The 15,520-nt window shown below is 47.2% G+C and overlaps 1 long non-coding RNA gene across 2 annotated transcripts; it reads right to left on the minus strand.

Annotated features, from left to right (window-relative positions):
• Positions 1–227: 227 nt before the first annotated feature.
• On the minus strand, positions 228–2,897 carry LOC119309073. Of its 2 annotated transcripts, none has more exons than XR_005150357.1 (4): positions 1,853–2,897; positions 1,426–1,769; positions 1,188–1,322; positions 228–283 (listed from the first exon to the last, which is right to left on the minus strand). It is a non-coding gene; the product is annotated as an uncharacterized LOC119309073 (long non-coding RNA). The 2 variants fall into 2 exon arrangements; XR_005150358.1 differs by having other exon boundaries at positions 232–283; positions 1,203–1,322.
• Positions 2,898–15,520: the final 12,623 nt, after the last annotated feature.

Consider the following 15,520-nt stretch of genomic DNA (forward strand, 5'->3'; position numbering starts at 1 on the left):
TTCTAGAGGAAAAGTGATGATATAGCAGAAGATGGACACTGGAGGCCCACCAGGGGGCCCAGGAGATAGGGGCACGCCCTACAGGGGGGGGGCACACCCCCTGTCTCCTGGACAGGGTGTGGGCCCCCTGGCCTATTTCTTTTGCCTAAAAATTCTTATTAAATCTAAAAAGTTGTTTCATGGAGTCTCAGGTCTTTTGGAGTTGTGCAGAATAGGTTCTCAACATTTGCTCCTTTTCCAGCCAGAATTCCAGCTGCCGGCATTCCCCCTCTTCATGGTAAACCTTGTAAAATAAGAGAGAATAGCCATAAGTATTGAGATATAATGTGTAACTAGCAGGGTGACCCGCGCATTTGCGCGGCTAGATTTTTTATCTATTATCTTCCTCGTATTTTTACACATCTAGTATGTTCACATTTAATGTTGGTGTACTTATGCTATATACATTTGAACTAACATATAATAGTGTATCACAATTGCAACATGTTGAACTTGTTTTGGTATTGACTTAGGTGTGCCACAATGAAAATCCAAAAATGTGTAGCCTGCCATGAAAATCATAACTTACTAATATACATCATTCCGTTATAGAATCATCACACCCTTTTTGGTCATCTTTTCATTGTTATTTTGTAATTTTCTGCCAAGGATTAAATCGACCGAGCTGACATGTATTGAAAGTTTATATTCTCTTCCTTTACTCATATTGCAATCACTTGTTGATAAACACTAAAATTAATTTTGCAACATACATTTGATTGTTCCCAGTTTAACACTTCTCCTTTGGTAACAACTATTGTAAAATCCAAAGTGATTTTTATATTTTGTATTCCTATGGTTGTCTTTTAAGGGAAAATTGCACTTTTAAGTAACCTATGGACATTGAAGTTTTGATACATCTGACTCCGATGGATATTACATTAGCACTTGTTTTCCTTCAATACAAACAAACAAAGTAAAAACAAACAGTGGGATTACATGTTGGGAATTTATATTTTAATTGCCAAATTTAATAAATTTGGCCCATTATCATTCATTTTGACCAAACTAATTAGATTGCAACTTGAAGCCAAAATACCCCTAAAGCAGTTGCTTCAATAAGTACTGTGTGTACATATCATCCATTGTGCGAGAAGCGTGCATGCTACTAAAAAGTATGTGATCGTACTGGTACTAAAAAACTTTACCTCATTCTTATGTACCTTGGTTTGTGTAATTTTTTCATTGCTTGGCGTGGACATGCCTTTTTCCTATCAACCGCTTGGGTAATAAATGATGCATGTATAGTAATCTCGAAGATAAATAGATATATTAAATTTTTCCTGCAAAAAAATAGATAGATTAAATTCAAGGTCCCTATCTCGCGTCCTTTTGACATCATCGATGCTTTCTCAGCCAATATCGTTATACTGGCTTATCACAGACCTTGCCGCCGACCCGCCAGATCGTTATCACCATGCATTCTTGTTGTAACCTTATCATAACTCAGGGCGCCTATGTGCATTCATCAGATTTGACGGGGCGACATTGAAAATTTCACTTGGGCTCATTAGAGACTTTATGCTAGGCAGTTGGAAGCAATATCTCATATCCGGACCCACTCAGTGTCCATTGTGCATGCATGGCCTCTTGATTTTGTATACCCTTCCATGCATGTGTCTGCATTTGTTGGAAAGCCACACCTACCAAGCGTCTGGATGATTACGACTTCTCTGTTGATGCATAACTTGTGTACGTGATGGCTGAGGCTGCCGCGTGCCATGGTTAATCTGCATAGCAACATGAGACACATGACCATTGATTATCTTCAACAAATATTGAGAGAGAATTTCTCTTGGGTAAAGGTTAATACTTGTATTGTTCAGACTTCAATTTGCCACTCATCCGAATGTGTGCTGCTCTAGAGAGTATGCTGGATCCGCTAGGTTGACAGGCATCCACGTGTATGCTGATATCGTTAGTACGCTGGATTCGCTAACCATATCGTGATATCTGGCGTGTATCCTGCTGTCATGAATACCCTCTGCTTCCATATGTACGACACTCTTGTAGTATTATATATAGAAAAATGCACGTGTGACCTGAGACAGGCTATCAAAATAAATAGAGTAGTGTATTTAAAACAATTCGATCGACCATAATATATACTACTAATTATATTACCACATACATATACGTTGAGCTTTAGGACAGAATTTCAAATATCCTAGCTACATATCTCCTTAGTCCATACGGATCAACTTTTTTTTTTGGTTTTGCATTTAGACAACTCAATAGAAATTAATTTGGGATGGTGTAATTTCAAATCTCTGCCCTCCCTAATTAATTTTACTTTTTGCAAGGTGCCTTCCAACCCAAATGAAAAACATATTATTACCAAAGTAAATTCGAGGTAAATAATGAAAGTAGAAATACGAAGAAATTAAGTGCAGTTTACATGTGTGGACTGGTATTAATTAGGTTCTTAACGAATAAAAACTGCACTACATACACATCAAAAGGACTTTATATCTGACATGCAGCCTAAGAAAGAAGTATCTGCAGACTAAACCAAGGCTAGCATGCTTACCTCGTAGATGACTGGAAGAGATTCTTTTTCCTATTCAATTGTGAGAGATGATTGCATTCATTTTATTTATAGTGCAGATGACGATTATAATCAACTTATTTGGTTGCACAACTGATGAAAGCATAAAGAGATTCTTTGTCCTGTTCCATTGTGAGAGCAGATTGCATTCATCTTATTTATAGTGCGGAATACGATTATAATCAACTGGTTTGGTGGCACAGCTTCCACCTCCGCACATTCTCATCAATCAAAATTATCCGTAAGATCCGCCATCGCTAGCAGGTCGGCTGAAGTAATGGACCTGCTACCTTTCCCTTTGGCGGCAGAAGTTAGTTTTCTTGCTTGCATGAGGGCCATGGGAGCAGAGAAAAGATAATGGTGTGCGACGCAATGCTGAGAAGCCAACAATACATGCAATCTTTTTTTTTTCAATCGGCGACATCTCGCTTGAGGATCTGTTGGCAGCGGTGGAAGCACGAAGGAAGTAGGAGGAGTTGGCCACGCTGCCACCGGTGATCTGAATCAACCACTTTTTGCTTTCTCTTCAGCGGCAAAAATTGGTTTCTTGGCTAGTACTTTTCTTGCTTCCATGAGGGCCATGAAAGCGGATAAGAGATTATGGTGTGAGATGCTACAATGAGAGGCCAACAGTACATGCAATCAGTCGGCGGCATCTCGCTTAAGAATCTGTTGTCAAAGGTGGAAGCACCAAGAAGTAGTAGGAGGAGGAGTTGGCCACGCTGCCGGCGGCGATCTGAATTTTTTTAAGCTATCGATCTCTCCTGCTATCTCCGTATCGTATACGAACTGTTTGTAGTTTTCTTCCTTTTTTCTCCTTCCTTGCTTTATAGTTTCCTTCATACGTGATTGATTTATTTTTCTTTTGGATGAGGAGCCGTGACCAACCCTGGCTATATGTGTGGGAGGGCTGAATTCGTCTAGACCTTTTTTAAGGGCATCCATCTAGAATTTTTTCCTTAGAATAGGCATCCATCTATAGTTCTTTATATATATATATATATTACCATATATGTGTGTACACATGACGGTTCAATGTGCTCGTCCGTAAACAATAACATGTTACGTAAAATGTTTTAAATCTCAGCCATTATTATTCTAATCAAACGGTGGAAATAATATTAGCATATGTGGACGAACCTAATGGCTTGTTTGCCTTCTGTATTATGTATATAATAGATAGATAACAACCCATAATGCAATAAATATTGATATAAAAGCATGATGCAAAATGGACGTATCAATATTGTCGTGTGATCTATCAATCATTTGGATGCATAGATATGTTGAGCTTGTGTATATATGAATCTTTTGAGTTGTTCATAGTGAATGTTGGCTATGAATATGAACGTGTCCTGTGAACCTGAGTTTGATATGAATGTTTACCTTTTCTGTTGTGTGTGAACTTGTTAGTATGCCTACTATGGGGTATAAAACGCAGGTCTCTTATAAAAGTAATGCTGTGTCCAATTTATGTTTTCCCTTCTAACCACTTTATATATATTTATATTATTACTATTACCGTATATTTTATAGAGACTTATATATACATTATAAAAACATTCCACGTGTTATTAACTTATAAAAGTAAATGTTTAATGGAAGTTGGCAAGGAAAATCATGGTTGTTTTTCACTCACAGGCAAGGAAAATCCTGGTGATTGCGTACAAAAGCTTACGAAGATTTTAAGGACCAATTTAATAATAACGCGCTCATTTTTATTTTGAGCAATAACTCGCTAATTTGTTAATTATATATAAAAACTGTGCCTCTCCGGTTTATTCTTTGATATTAATTGCTCCTTCTAACATAACATTATATGTATAACGAGCCCACCTAATACGTGTATTTCAAGGAAGTGCAAATGGGCTGGGATTTCTTAGAAAATATAAATGGGCCTGATTGACGCGAAATTATTTGTTCACCCAGCCCAACAAATGGACTGTACATTCTAGAAAACATGGGTTAAATATATGCCACATTTTTGCAGGCTGACATGTGGGCCAATAGGTCGAAGCCTACGCAAGGCGTTGTCAACTTGGTCAACAAATGATTGTGTCATCCATAGCCATTGTATTTATATCCAACGACCGGCATGCACCTTCAATCTCTCGTCTTCTTCCTCCAGCGTCACCGGGACCTCCTGGTCCGGCCTCCAGCGGCTAGCGGCTCTGCTTATCATGCATCGCTGCGAAGCACTACCCCACCGCCGGCCAGGCTATCCCTCCACCCCTCGACACCTCCTGTTATTCTCCACAGACTACAGCTCCACGCCGCAACAGAACCAGTTATAACCCTTCTCCTCCTCTCAATCTGCGACTCCACTGCCGCATTTCCCATCTCCGAGTCGTTCCCGTCCGGGGCCTCGCCGTCGTCCACCGCCTCGCTGCGTTCGGTGCGGTGTGGTCAACAAACAAGAGTCATCGGAAGAGGACTGTACGTGGAGAGCCTGACGGCTGGGACCCACGAGGTCCATGGTCGCACGCAAGGAAAGTTCCTCCTTATTAAGCTAAAAAAATGTTTCCTCCACCTGACAGCTGATGATGTTATGTACCTAGGGTAGGATCATGGACCTGTCTAAGCTACCCTACCCAAGGACATCTCTAGAAGAAACTACCTGTCAGTCGACCTCGAGGTGATCCACTCGACGGACTCGAGGACACTCGATGATGAAGATAACCACTCGACCATGGAGCTAACCACTCGATGGCCAGGAGATCTAAAGTCACTCTGCATGCAACGGTCTGTCATTAAGTAGCTTTTATGGTCTTCATAGCACTTTATGTGGGCGTTACCAGTAACCCCCTGTCTTAATGTACTTTAAAGCCTGCATAACTGAGGGTCGGAGGGGTCTGGCGAACTCTATATAAGCCACCCCCTCCTCAGTGTAAAGGGTTCGCACCCCTGTAATTCATACTCATATAATCCAGTCGACCGCCTCCGGGCTCCGAGACGTAGGGCTGTTACTTCCTCCGAGAAGGGCCTGAACTCGTAAATCTCTCGCATATACAACTACTCCATAGCTAGGATCTTGCCTCTCTATACCTACCCCCCTTTCTACTGTCAGACTTAGAACCACGACAGTTGGCGCCCACCGTGGGGCAGGTGTCTTAGCGACTTATTGGAGAAGTTGCAATTTTTCCGGTCTCTTTCATCATGGTTTCAGGCGGAGTTTTGGTCGAGGGCCGCGAGATCCGTCTCGGCGCGCTCACGTTCATCGCCGACGACTCTGCTTGGCTTCAGGAGGCTCCACTTGACATCGACGCGCTCCCGGTCTGCGGAGCAACACACTTTCGTGCGTGTGTCCGCGGCGTCCTCCTGCGGCAACTGTCGACCCAGTATCGGTCGGTCGTTGTGTCGTCCTCCCTCCCTGCTTCCCGTCGGCGCAAGCGCTCCGGTCGGTCGAGGCTTCAGTGGTGGGTGAGGCACGCGGTGGCTCGCCAGTCGACCACCCCCCAAGTTGCGGCAATCGAGCCCGACGAATCTCTCTACGGCCTATTCAACCGGCTCCGTAGAGACTGCATCCGAGTGCGACAGCAGTGATTCTGCGGCGGAGGTTCTGATGGTCAATGGACCGCGCAGTCCTCCCGGCTTCTCCTGTGCTGACGAAGGCGACGATGGAGGCGACCCAGCGCAGGTCCACGAGGAGTATCAACCCGAGCCACTCACTTCGCTGCAAAGAGAAGATCTTCGCCGCTGGAACATGGATGCGCTGCATACTCCTATCATTAGAGAAACCCCCGAGGCTCACGCCTTGGAGGACGCGCGTTTGGCCAACCTGGCTGAGCGCACTCGACTGGAGAACCTTTAGCGAGCACTCGACGAGCGTGCACGACAATGGGTCCCGGACTGCAGTCGACGCCAGCTCTTTCCACCACCTACTCACGTATATCGGACTCCGATCCAGAATTTAGCAGCTGCAATCCGTATAGCAGAGTCAATTCAGCCTTCCCAGTCAGAGGCTGGCAGAGGCTTGATGCAGATCAGGGATTTGCTCCGGGCGGCAGGAGATCAAAATTCAGCCGTATCACAGTCGCGGAACAGGATTCACAGTAGATCCGTCGCTGCGAATTCAGTCCAGTCAGCCCATAGCCCAAGATCGCCCCCGCGGCGTGAGGGACGTGGAGGTCGACGTGATCAGTACGATGACCGATTCAACCGTGATGATCGGCGTCGAGTGCCTACTCCTCCCCCAAGGGGTGGGTCGTACGCCCCTCGACAGCAAGATGACATGCGCCAGCACAGTGTTGGACGAAGGGTTCCAGTCGACCCCAGAGAACCAGGCTTTGATGCAAGATCCATTATCGTTCAGGGTTTAGTCGATCAGAACAGAGCTCACCGAGAAGGTCATGATAGAGATATGCCCACCAGCAGCAGAGTTCATGTTTCAGGACTAGAGTGTTTTAGCAGAGCCATTAGGGTCGCGGTGATCCCTCCCAACTTCAGGTTGGTGACTGGAGTTAGTAAGTTCACTGGTGAGTCCAAGCCCGATACTTGGCTTGAGGACTACCGAGTGACTGTTCAGATTGGCGGCGGCAATGATGAGGTGGCCATGAAACATCTACCTCTTATTTGGAGGGCTCGGCCAGAGCATGGCTGAATCAGTTGGCACCAAGCAGCATTTACACTTGGGAGGATCTCGCCTGAGTGTTTGTCAGGACATTTGAAGGAACTTGCAAGCGACCAACAGGTTTGACAGAGCTGCAGGTTTGCGTGCAAAAGTCGAATGAGACCCTGAGGGATTACATCCAGAGGTGGATCACATTGCATCACACAGTGGAGAATGTATCTGATTACCAAGCAGTCTGTGCCTTCAAGGAAGGCGTTAAGAACAGGGAGTTAAGTTTGAAGTTCGGTCGGACCGGAGACATGACTCTGAGTCGAATGATGGAGATTGCCACCAAATATGCCAATGGTGAAGAAGAGGATCGACTCCGGAGTGGCAAGTACAAGCCGACTGCTCATGAAACTGGAGGAGGGAACTCCAGTCGGAAGCAGAAGCGGAAAGCCGAGCCAGCTGCTCCCGGAGAAGCCTTGGCTGTGACTTAGGGCAAGTTTAAAGGGAAGCCCAAAGGATCTTGGAACCCCAAGAAGGTGAAGGACAAGGAAGGAAACGACATGATGGATTTTCCATGCCACATCCACATGAAGAAAGACGAGGAGGGTAACTTCATTTACCCAAAACATACCACTCGCCAGTGCCGACTCTTAATCCAGCAGTTTCAGGGGAAACAACCCAAGGATAAGGAAAAGGAGTCAGACAAGGTTGAGGAAAAAGTGGACAGTGATGGAGGATACCCCCATGTCAATTCCACCCTGATGATTTTTGCTGATGTTGAGAGCAAAAGTCGATTGAAAGTTATCAACCGTGAGGTGATTATGGTTGCTCCGGCGACACCCAGTTATCTGAAATGGTCCCAGACCGCCATCATGTTCGACCAGTCTGATCATCCGACACACATAGCCACCCTTGGGAGGCAAGCTTTGGTGGTAGACCCAGTCGTCAAAGGCACTCGACTGACTAAGGTTCTGATGGATGGTGGCAGCGGCCTGAATATATTGTATGCGGAGACACTGAAGGGAATGGGCATTCCGATGTCCAGACTCAGTTCCAGCAACATGAGTTTCCATGGAGTCATTCCTGGGAAGAAGGCTGAATCACTCGGCCAAATTGCTCTTGATGTGGTTTTCGGCGATTCAAAGCATTTCCGCAAGGAAAAGCTGACATTTGAGGTTGTGGATTTCCAGAGTGCCTATCACGCTATTTTGGGCAGGCCAGCTTACGCACGTTTTATGGCTCGACCATGTTACGTGTACCTCAAATTGAAGATGCCCGGCCCCAAAGGTGTGATCACTGTTACTGGTAATCGCAAGAAGGCGGAAGAGTGCTTTCAGAAAGGCTCAAAGATTTCCGATGCTCAGATGGTAGCAGAAGAGTGGCAGGAACACCAGGAAAATGCAGACCCGAGTGATTTGTTGCGAGCTAAGAAGCCTGCTACATAGTCGGCGTTTTAATCGTCCAGTGAGACAAAGCCAGTTCACATCCACCCGACCGACCCCAGCGCTGCTCCGACTCATATCTCCACAACACTCGACTCTAAATAGGAAGAAGCGCTCATCCAGTTCCTCTGTGAGAACTGGGACATCTTCGCATGGAAGCCTGCTGACATGCCGAGTGTTCCCAGGGGGCTGGCTGAGCATCGTCTACGAGTCGACTCAAAGGTGAAACCTGTCAAAGAACATCTTCGACGGTCTGCCGTCCAGAAGAGAAAGGCCATTGGCGAGGAGGTGGCTCGGCTCCTGGCAGCAGAGTTTATCTGAGAAATTTACCACTCTGAGTGGCTCGCCAATGTTGTCATGGTCCCCAAGAAGGACAAGTCACTTCGCATGTGCATTGATTTCAAACATATCAATCGGGCCTGCCCGAAAGATCATTTTCCTCTCCCCCGCATCGACCAAATAGTCGACTCAACTGCGGGATGTGAGCGCCTGTCTTTTTAGACGCTTATTCCGGTTACCATCAGATCCGTCTATATGGACCCGACGAAATCAAAACAGCTTTCATCACTCCATTCGGGTGCTTCTGCTATGTCACCATGCCATTCGGCCTCAAGAATGCCGGAGCAACGTTCATGAGGATGATTCAGAAGTGTTTACTCACTCAAATCAGTCAGAACGTGGAAGCATACATGGATGATATTGTGGTCAAATCACGGAAGGGTTCTGACCTGTTGACTAACCTCGCTGAAACATTTGCCAATCTCAGGAGGTATGATATCAAGCTTAATCCATCAAAGTGCACATTCGGAGTTCCTGGTGGAAAGTTACTCGGTTTTCTCGTTTCCGAACGAGGAATCGACGCCAACCCCAAAAAAGTTGGCACTATACTCCAAATGAAACGCCCTGTGCGTGTGCACGATGTCCAGAAGCTTACTGGATGCTTGGCCGCGTTAAGTCGATTCATCTCTCGCCTCGGTGAAAAGGCATTGCCTCTTTACCGACTGATGAAGAAGTCAGACAAGTTCGAGTGGACTCCAGAAGCTGATGCAGCGTTTGCAGAGCTAAAAGCTCTGCTCTCCACCCAGTCGGTGCTTGCTGCTCCAATCAGCAAAGAGCCTTTGTTGCTTTATATTGCAGCCACAGGACAAGTCGTCAGCACAGTACTTACGGTCGAGCGGGAAGAAGAAGGGAAAGCCTTCAAAGTTCAGCGCCCAGTTTATTATCTTTCCGAAGTGTTGACCCCATCGAAGCAAAGATACCCTCATTATCAGAAGCTTGTATATGGGATTTACATGACCATGAAGAAGGTTGCTCATTATTTCTCTGATCATTCCATTACAGTCGTCAGTGACGCCCCATTGTCAGAGATTCTGCACAACAGAGATGCAACTGGTCGAGTGGCAAAATGGGCGATTGAACTCCTTCCCCTTGATATCAAGTTTGAGGCAAAGAAAGCCATTAAGTCCCAAGCAGTAGCAGATTTCATCGCCGAGTGGGTTGAACAGCAACTACCGACTCAAGTTCACTCGGAGCATTGGACCATGTTCTTTGACGGTTCTAAGATGTTGGATGGTTCCGGTGCTGGGGTAGTGTTGGTTTCCCCCCGAGGAGATAAGCTCAGATATGTGCTCCAGATCCACTTTGATTCCTCCAACAATGAAGCAGAATATGAAGCACTTTTGTATGGGTTGCGCATGGCCATCTCACTCGGCATCCGTCGCCTTATGGTTTATGGCGACTCTGATTTGGTGGTCAATCAGGTGATGAAGGAGTGGGACATCAAAAGCCCAGCCATGACTGGTTACTGCAATGCAGTAAGAAAGCTGGAAAAGAAATTCGAGGGGTTGGAGCTTCATCATATACCCCGACTGAAGAATCAAGCAGCTGATGATTTGGCAAAGATAGGTTCCAAGAGAGAAGCCATTCCCAGTGGTGTGTTTTTGGAACATATCCACGCGCCATCAGTTAAAGAGGACCCTTTCACCGAAGAAGCCTCGCATCCAAAAAGTACCATGGATCTGACTGAAGTCGAGGTCCCAGCCGTGGTCGACCTGATCATGGAAGTTTTGGTTATCACTCCCGACTGGACAGTGCCTTACATTGCATATATCCTAAGGAAAGAGCTCCCAGAGAATGAAGAAGAGGCTCGACAGATCGTCCGTCGATCCAAGGCCTTTACTGTCATGAAGGGACAGTTGTACAGAGAAAGCGCGACTGGAGCCAGTCAGAAATGCATAACGCCGGAAGAGGGTCGAATAATTCTCAACGACATCCACTCGGGGACCTATGGCCATCATGCGTCCTCTCGGACTATTGTGGCTAAAGCATACCGAGCGGGATTTTACTGGCCAAGAGCAAATGAAATGGCAAAGGAGATAGTCGACAAGTGTGAAGGATGTCAGTTTTACTCCAATATGTCACACAAGCCCGCCTCAGCCTTGAAGACCATTCCACTCGTCTCGCCTTTCGCTGTATGGGGATTGGATATGGTTGGACCACTGAGAACAGGTAGAAGCGGCTTCACCCATGTGCTAGTGGCAGTCGACAAGTTCACTAAGTGGATTGAAGCTAAACCCGTCAAGAATCTTGACGCCGGCACTGCTGTCAGCTTCATTAGGGAGTTGATATTCAGATATGGAGTTCCACATAGCATCATCACTGATAATGGGTCAAACTTTGATTCCGAAGAATTCAGAGCCTTTTGCACATCTCAGGGCACACGAGTCGACTATGCTTTAGTCGCTCACCCCCAGTCGAATGGACAGGCAGAACGAGCAAATGGTTTAATTCTCAAAGGGCTGAAACCCCGACTGATGCGCGATCTCAAGCATGTGGCTGGTGCATGGGTCGACAAACTTCCGTCAGTACTTTGGGGATTAAGGACCACACCTAATCGGTCGACTGGGAGAACTCCATTCTTCTTGGTCTACGGAGCCGAAGCAGTCTTGCCAAGTGACCTGCTTCACAACGCACCCCGAGTCGAACTCTACACTGAAGATGAAGCAGAGCAAGCCCGACAAGACGCAGTCGACCTCCTAGAAGAAGAAAGAGAGATGGCAATGATCCGATCAACCATTTATCAGCAGGACTTACGTCGCTTCCATGCCAGAAACATCAAGAGTCAAGCCTTCCAAGAAGGAGATTTGGTTCTCCGAGTGGATCAGCAGAAGCCACACAAGCTTGCTCCTACTTGGGAAGGTCCCTTCATCGTTACCAAAGTTCTCCACAATGGAGCGTACCGCCTTTACAATGTTGGTCACCAGATTGACGAACCCCAAGCTTGGAACGCGGAGCTGCTCCGCCCCTTTTATACTTAAGTGTTGACTCGGATGAGATGTAATAAAAGTACTTATGTAGTTTATTTATCAAAGACAAGAGTGTTACAATTTTCCCAGTGATTTTTGTTACTTTTGTTTACATGAGAAGTTCCCCAGTGGGTGGCTTAGCTGCGAATCCATTTCGCCTAAGTTTGTAAAAGAAATCCTTGCCGAGTGGTGAGCCAGTCTACCACTCAGGGGCTTAGCTGCGAATCTGTTTCGCCTAAGTACTTTCAAATCCTACCGAGTGGTGAACCAGCCTCCCACTCGGGGGCTTAGCTGCAGTCCAAGTACTCACCTAAGTTTTAAAAATCCTACCGAGTGGTGAGCCAGCCTCCCACTCGGAGGCTTAGCTGCAGTCCAAGTACTCGCCTAAGTATCTGAAAATCCTACCGAGTGGAGAGAAAACCTCCCACTCAGGGGCTTAGCTGCAGTCCAAGTACTCGCCTAAGTATTTGAAAATCCTACTGAGTGGAGAGCAAACCTCCCACTCGGAGGCTTAGCCGCAGTCCAAGTACTCGCCTAAGTATATGAAAATCCTACCGAGTGGAGAGCAAACCTCCCACTCGGGGGCTTAGCTGCAGCCCAGTGCTCGCCTAAGTACTTAATACAATGTGCGCTCCGCAAGGAAGATGGGGTGCAGGTCGACTGCTACCTACTCCTTCCGAGCTACGCCACAAATACAATGTGCGCTCCGCAAGGAAGACGAGGTGCAGGTCGACTGCTACTCCTTCCGAGCTACGCCACAAATACAATGTGCGTCCCACAAGGAGGGCGAGGTGCAGGTCGACTGTTACCTTCTCCTTCGGAGGTGTGCCACAAAAAATCCTACTGAGTGGGGAGCAAACCTCTCACTCGGAGGCTTAGCTGCAGCCCAGTGCTCGCCTAAGTTTTTGAAAATCCTGCCGAGTGGAGAGCGAACCTCCCACTCGGGGGCTTAGCCGCAGCCCAGTGCTTGCCTAAGTTTTTGAAAATCCTATTGAGTGGAGGGCGAACCTCCCACTCGGGGGCTTAGCTGCAGCCCAGTGCTCGCCTAAGTTTTTGAAAATCCTATCGAGTGGAGAGCGAACCTCCCACTCGGGGGCTTAGCTGCAGCCCAGTGCTCGCCTAAGTTTTTGAAAATCCTACCAAGTGGAGAGCAAACCTCCCACTCGGGGGCTTAGCTGCAGCCCAGTGCTCGCTTAAGTTTGAAATCCATTTCGACTCACAAGGACGACGAGGTACAGGTCGACTGATACATTCTCCTTCTGAGATCCGCCACAAATACAATGTGCGCTATGTCCCGACCCGCAAGGATGCAGGTCGACTGCAACTTGTACTCCAACCTGCAAGAGTACGTCACCAGCACTAAGATATATCCCGAGTGAAAAGCAGTGTTCACTCGAAAGCAGATGCAAACATATTCAACGGTAAAACCAAGTTCAGATAGCACCCTACAGGTCCATAGGTGCTCAGGCGTCAAGCCTGTTAAAGTTTATCGGTTACAAAACCACTCAGCATTCTGAGGCAAATTTAAGGCATAGAAGTATTTTACTCCTCCGGTGGAGGACTGGAAGGCGCGACGAACTCATCCAGGTCGATTCCATCAGCAATCCGAGTGGCAGCAACAATGAATGTCTCCATGAAGGATCGGAAGTCATGCTTCTTAGTATTGGCCACCTTGAGGGACGCCAGATTTTCCTCTCGTGCGTCTTTGCAGTGAACACAGACTAAAGACAGAGCTATGTCAACACCGCACCTGGCAGAAGACTTCTTCCACTCTTGCACTCGGCCTGGGACTTCATTCAGTCGAGTCATCAAAGACTCGAGGTCGTTCTGAAGCGTCCCCCCTAGCCAAAGTGTCGTGTCAATTCACGATGTTGCTGCCTTCAGCCTGGCCAGATAGTCCACCACACCAGCGATGCGAGACTCCAGTCGAAGCACATTCATGGCAGCTTCATCCTTCACTGGAGAGTTGATGGGGTCCAAGCCTGTCTCCACTCGGCTGGTCTCTTCCTCAAAGTTTTGGCAGAATTCTGAAAACACAAGTCAAACATAAACCAACTGATCCGCGACGAATCGACGGTGACGAGTCAGTCGAGTGAAAAAAGGTTACCTTCAAGCATGAGGAACAACTTCTTGGCGAGCCCTCCCAGATAAGCTTCCAGATCATTCTTCTTCCCCACCAGTTCACTCACCTTGTCACTCAGAGCGATCTTGTCTTTCTTCAGACGGCGGACTTCCTTGTTGGCCGCGTCGAGAGCGGCTTTCAAGTTGACGTTCTCTTCTTCGAGTTTGCTGACTGAAGCCAGCTTCTCTTCCGCAAGCTTCATTTTATCCAATGCAGCCTTCTGCGCCTCAGCAAGTTCCTGGTCCTTCTTCTTCAGAGCCTCCTTCGTTTTTTCTGCAAAATGACAAGGAAGTCAGAATCAATAATGTGCGGAAGGAAGGAAACAGTTGTCAAGTTCTCACCAATCGTACCTTTTGCCTCGTCCTTCGCCTTCTGAAAGTTCTCCTGAACAAGTTTCAAGTCAAGGTCGAGCTGGATATGTTTATTTTCCAAATAAGTGTAACGGGCCACGAGCTCGCAGGATTTCTACAAAGAGTCAGTCGACAGACATTAAAGAGAGGTTACTTCCGAGTAACTAAGAGAAAAATAGTAACGTTTCTAAGACTACAGTTGAATCAAAAGATTCAACAGTAGTCTCGGGGACTACACCCAGTGGGTACACTCAGCGTGCCCCCACTAGTTCTACCGACTCGATCCGATCAGTCAACCAAAAAGAGAGAGAGAGAGTTCTTCAGACTACAGTCGACTGCCAGTAGTCCACCATAGTCTCGGGGACTACACCCAGTGGGTGCACTCAGTGTGCCCCCACAGTTCCTAATGTTCCACTCGACATGGTTCAACCAGACCGAGTGAATAAATTTCAACTACAAAGACTACAGTCGACTGTCAGTAGTCCACCATAGTCTCGGGAACTACACCCAGTGGGTGCACTCAGCGTGCCCCAACTAGTCTACAAACCCAATCGGCACACCCAGTGGGTGTACAGACACAAAGATTTTTGGAAAGGAAATCTTCAAGGAAATCTTCACACAACATATCCTAACAGAACAGGCAGTTGCCAACTAACCTGGACATTGCTCTGAAGGGATGAGCTTGCATCGTAAGCCGCTTGACTGGCTTCCCGGATTGCCTTCACCTGCTCCATCATAATCCCCGTCTGGCGTATAGCCTCCTTAGCTGCGCCCGCCTGGTCCTCTGGGACGTGGTGCGTGGCGAAAAGGGATGGCGGTTCAGCAGTCGACGACGAAGGCCGGGCACTCGTCAGCGGCATAGCAAAGGTCACAGAATGCCGAGCGATGTCGCCATCTTCTTGAACCAGTACCTCAGGTGCTGACGCAGTCCGAGTGGTCTTGCCAGCTGCAGCCTGTCTATTCTTCCTCGCCCTCAGGGGCACCTCGTCATCGTCATCAGGGAGATCAATGACGTGGCGAGGAGCTGCAAGGTAAATCCATAATTGGAAACGAAGATACAATCAACCAAAAACGAAAACTACAAAGAGAATGTACCGGGGTTGGAGGTGACAGTGTCTTCCATTTCTTGGTCACCATCCTTGGCGGAGGTCTCGGA

This window comes from Triticum dicoccoides, chromosome 5B, assembly GCF_002162155.2.
Source record: "Triticum dicoccoides isolate Atlit2015 ecotype Zavitan chromosome 5B, WEW_v2.0, whole genome shotgun sequence".
Classification (NCBI taxonomy): domain Eukaryota; kingdom Viridiplantae; phylum Streptophyta; class Magnoliopsida; order Poales; family Poaceae; genus Triticum; species Triticum dicoccoides.